We start from the raw sequence: 5187 nt of genomic DNA, 5'->3' as shown, positions 1-5187 counted from the left end.
TTATTTTATTTTAGTGAAAGTTTACAGAGACTTTGGATTTCCATTCATTCATTGTTGCACACTTTCTTCCCTGCAGACCTCTCCCCCAGTTAACTTTACTCTTTGAAAAGAAAAAATTCTGTCATTGTTATAAAATCCCCCACCCAACTCCAGTCCACTTCACTATGCAGATTTCATTCTCACTCTTGTCATGTCAATAATATCTAATAATATCCCTCATCTGTTTCAATGCACTATACATTTATCCCCTCTTTTCTTCGTTTCCCCTCAACCCCAATGTCAGTCCTGCTTTACAACAGTAGCATTGTGCAATATTTATCCTTTTGTTTTTGTTGTTGTTATTTTTTTAAAACATTTTTTAAATTTTATTTTTTTCCACTAGTTTATTTACAAAATTCTAACACAAATTCGAACAAATTCTTTCAATTTCCCTCACCCCACCCCAGCCATCAAATTGTACAATCCAATGATTACTCCCCTCTTCCCCCTGTACATCCACATCCCTCTGCTTCCAGCCTCTCCTACCCCTCCTGTATGCTTATAGTCATTCTACAATAACGGTCTTATACAAGATTTATCCTTGTGGGACTGAATTAGTTCACTCAGAATAGTGCTCTCCAGTCCCTCTCAAGTTAGGTAATAATTTACAAAGTTCTTGCTCCTGCGTGCTGCATAATATTCTATGTGTGAATGTACCATAATCCATTCATTTGTGGGTGGACATTTGGGCTGTTTCCATGTTCTTGCAATGTTGAATTATGCTGCTGTGAACATTGGTATACAAATCTCAGTTTGTGCCTCAGTTCTCATATTCTCAGGGTATATTCCAAGTAGTGGAATAGCTAGGTCATATGGAATTTCTATGTTCAATTTTTGAGGAAGCGCCAAACTGCCTTTCAGAATGGTTGCATCATTTTACAATCCCACCAAAACGTGTAAGAGTTCTTTTCTTGCCACATCCTCTCCAACTTCTATTACTTGCTGCTCTGTTAAACTTTGCCATCCTTACTGGAGTGAGATGGTACCTCATTGTTGTTTTGATTTGCATCTCTCTTATTGCCAATGACTTGAGTGAGATGGTACCTCATTGTTGTTTTGATTTGCATCTCTCTTATTGCCAATGACTTGAAGCATTTCTTCATGTGTCTGTTTGCCATTCGAATATCTTCCTCTGTGGAAATTCTTTCCATGCCTTGTGCCCATTTTGTAATTGGTTTATCAGTCTTTTTCTTGTTAGTCTTATTCAGGCTTTTTACTTAAAAGGTGACATTTTCAATCTGCTAATCGGTTCTGTGGCTGGAGCGGTGGGGATAAGTGCGTTTGAGATGGCTAGGTTGGCACAGGATAGAAGAACATTTAGAGCTCTTGTACATAGGGTTGCTATGAGTCACAAGCGACTTGATGGCACATAACAACACAACAAGTGTTTTTTACATCACTCATTAGCTTGGAACATTCCCCTTGTCCATTCTCTATGATGTAATGGGCACAGATACTGGGATGGTCTGTGTTCCCCATTTCACAAGGTGTCTGCTCCCCTGGGATCCCCCAGGCTCGCTCTTGATTGCTTCTATTTGTAAAGAACTAAACAAAACAAAAAACCCAGAGATGCAGCCTCACTGTGCACATTAACAGGTCTATATGGGAACATCCAGAGGTTTTAATATAATTTACAGTAACAGCTCAGAGGCCAACTTCAAAAATGGAAGAATCCAAAGCATCAGACTTGCTCAGAAATAATCCTGCCTACAAAACCAGAATTTTCCCTCACCAACTACTGAATAGTGGCAAACATTTAAAGAAGAAAACTGGCAATTAAAATGTCATATGCTGCCTTCTCCTGCTCCATACCCACCCAGCTAGCATCTAAAAAACAAACCATTTTCAAGTTTCAGTGTTTTGAAGTTTCAACTTAATGAGAAAAACTCAAAAAGTCACGTTGTAGCAATGCATCATCATAGAAAGTAGCAGTTTATTGAGGTGTCTATGTATTCTGCCAGAAATCTCACTGCAGAAATGGTGATGACTATTTCTGGTAAATATGGAGAGGAAAGCACATTTTTAACCCCCAATCTGAGGCAATAAAGTTGGTTTTTGTTTTGCTCTGGAGACACAGTTTGTGTAAATGAGACAACCATTCAAGACAAGAAGGCCGAGAACAGTAACACATGTGTCGGTCAAAGTTTATCATTATTTCTTGTGAGATCTTCCCCATAATTAGTAGTTTGGCTTCCAACATGTTCCAGTTCTCCAAGATACCCTCTTTTGTTAGCTTCTCATCCGTTACCAAGTGCCTGGCCTCCACCTGCGTGTGGTCCTAATCTTAAAGGAGGATCAGTGACGACTCTCATCTTTGTCCAACTTTCCCTCCTTGGTCAGATATATGAATTCATTAAACTGCTCCCATTTGGATAAAACCCAGTCTGGCTCTGGGCCATTGTCCTCACGTGAAAACATATGAGCAATGTACTTACCCTGATCCACGAAGCCATCCTCGTTCTTGTCAGTGTCTTCCAGAGTTTCCAAAAATCACAATCTCCTTCATATGCGCAAACTCCTCAGGATGGAGGAAGGCAGTGAACTCCTCCTGAGTGGCCGACTCGTCACTCTTGAGGTCTATGGCCTTGAACTGTCTCTTGTCATGAGGCAGCATCTTTTTAAAAGGTGTGATTATCTGAACTGTCATGAAATTCTTCCCCGTTTTGTAGGTAGTAACCATACGTGGCCCGTTTGTATTCTTCCCAGGATATTTTGTCATCTTTGTCTCAATCATAATCCTTCCAGACTTTGGCAACACTGTTGTTAGATGTACTTCTTCTGCACCATTTGATCCACTTTCTCAGCTCCTCCTGGTAATAAAGCCATCCCCATTACTGTTGATTCTATCCACAACCTTCTCCAGTCTCTCCTGGCCTTTGCCCAATGTCAACTGATCAGAGGTTTTGGAGTCCTCGTTGCTCAGGAAGGCCTCGTGGTCGTACTGGAAGCTCTGGTTGTCCTCGGGTGGCCCCTCCACACACTCCTTGCGCTCCTTGTGCACTGTGGACTTGGCTCATGGGGTCCCCAGCGCCAGCACCAATGCCAGAAGCAGCGCCAGGCCAAGCCAGCGCCAGCACCAATGCCAGAAGCAGCGCCAGGCCAAGCCCCAGGCCGCATGCACCGTCATCCACCGGAGAGGGCGGCCCTGAGCGAAGGTCGAGGTGGCTGGCAATGGTGGTCTGAGCGCTGCAGTGCCAGTAGGACTGGGGCTGGTGCCACAATAGAACTATTTTTTAAGAGGGCACTATATTAAGTCTGATTTTAGAAACCACCTAAAAATAGAATATACCCATTGCATATAAATTGGGGACAGATGGGGCTTTAGGTTTTAAAAAGGGAAGAATTGGTAGTCCAGGTGTTCTAGCCAACTCCATTCTGGCGCCTCCACTCCAATTACCAGACCTGACATGTCATATTGAGAGTTTTCTTTGTAAGAGCCACAAACATTGGACTATGGTTAATAAGATGCATATGGATGTGCTTATGGGAGAAATGAACTGACACCTGCAAAGCTTTGGAGGGCACAAAATCAAGAAGGATGGATGAGGTGGGCCAAAGGGAAACTGGATGTGTGATATAGCAGGGATTGACACGTGAATGTTGGTATACAGTAGTCACTGTAAACGTCTTTCATCTTTTCTGTATGTTCGGATATGTTTATGACAAAATGATTGATCTTCTAGATAGACTGCTTTGAGGTCTCGTCACTGAAGCCAGCACTAGGATAGGGGGGAACAAGGTAAGAGGGAGGAGATAATGTGGTTTAGGATAAAATCCCCAAGCCATACCCCACTCCATCCATTAGTTTTAGCTTGAGGCCTGAGCTGCTTCTTGTCTCTCCTCAGACTCGGCTTCTTACTGTCCTGGAAGGAACTGGCCCAGGTCTGATGCCTCTGAGGTTGTGCTCACTTGATGGAGAGAGGATGGAGAATGGGCTAGGAAAGACACCTCCCTGCCCACTCAAGAACACAGCGCTCTTACAGAAAGCAGCACCATGGTGTGTGCATCCCTTCTCGCCTGGGCCAATTGACTAGAACCTGGGACCCTGGTGCCAAAGCTGAAAGTGGCTGCACATGTGACTGGTTGGATGGTGATGCTGAGATTGAAAAGCAAGAGGTCGAGGTAGTAGGGAGTGACGTCAAGTGTTAGAAATGACCAGTTGTTAGGCTGAGGTGTCCAGGGTTCAATGAATATTCAAGAGGAGGTGTCTAGCATGTGAAAGCAGTAGTCTAGAGCACAGGACCCTGATAGTGTGAAAGTGCCCGGTTGCTAACATGAGGTTTGTAATGCTCCATGAGAGGGAAATGACAGTCTTTCCCCCTAAAGATGTGCATTCTCAGAGCCCAGTTGAGGGTCACTATGAATCGGAATCAACTTTACAGCAGCAAGTTTGAGTTTGTTTGAGAGAGAAGGGAACCTAGAAGGCTGAATTCTTCAATATACATGCAGCCCCTGATCTGTGATACTGGGGACGACCAAAGGGCAAGGGACCCAGCTGCTCCTCCTGCTCTCCAGCCAAAGCACCCTCCGGGAACATAGCTCCCACTGAATAAAGTGGATTGTTACTATGTTCAGTGAAGAACTATGGCACCCACACCCTCTCAGGTAAGAGGGTGTTACAAAAGAACCATGTGAGTTTTCATTAGATTTGAGAGAGAATCTAAGGAAGCCAAGACTTGATTGGATTGGAAAGCACTGCACTTCTATAACTGAACATATGAATAACTTGGGTATAAGGAGGACACACTAGGGTGAATATAAGCTGCATTTAGGTGGTCAAGCAGCAGCAATCACTCTCACTAGCAAAGAGAGGGGGAGAGTTTTTGGCAACTTGTGGGTGGCACAGCAATCTTGATTTCTTTTTGTTGCTTAGATAAAGTTATAAAGTGGCCTGCTTTGCCTCTCTCTGCCATGGCCTCAGAGTAACCTTGTCAGAGACCATGCCCAAAGGAAGAGTGACAGCTCAGCTGTGGGGCCAGGCAGCTGTGGGATGCCAAGTGCACTTTTTTGACCTCTTTCCTTCTCCCATCTGCTTCTCCTAGTCTTGCTATCCCTGTTCCTTTTCTTTCTATCTATCTATCTATCTATCCATCTATCTATCTATCTATCTATCTATCTATCTATCTATCTATCTATCTATCTATCTAT

At 43.5% G+C, this 5187-nt stretch overlaps 1 pseudogene; it reads right to left on the bottom strand.

The window, feature by feature from the left end:
* Positions 1-2177: 2177 nt before the first annotated feature.
* LOC102851727 overlaps positions 2178-5187 on the bottom strand; it is a 4464-nt pseudogene continuing 1454 nt past the window's right edge.

Source organism: Elephantulus edwardii, unplaced genomic scaffold (genome assembly GCF_000299155.1).
Source record: "Elephantulus edwardii isolate Elephantulus edwardi_28Jun2011 unplaced genomic scaffold, EleEdw1.0 scaffold00133, whole genome shotgun sequence".
In the NCBI taxonomy this organism is placed as follows: domain Eukaryota; kingdom Metazoa; phylum Chordata; class Mammalia; order Macroscelidea; family Macroscelididae; genus Elephantulus; species Elephantulus edwardii.
This window is presented reverse-complemented; position numbering and strand designations above follow the sequence as displayed.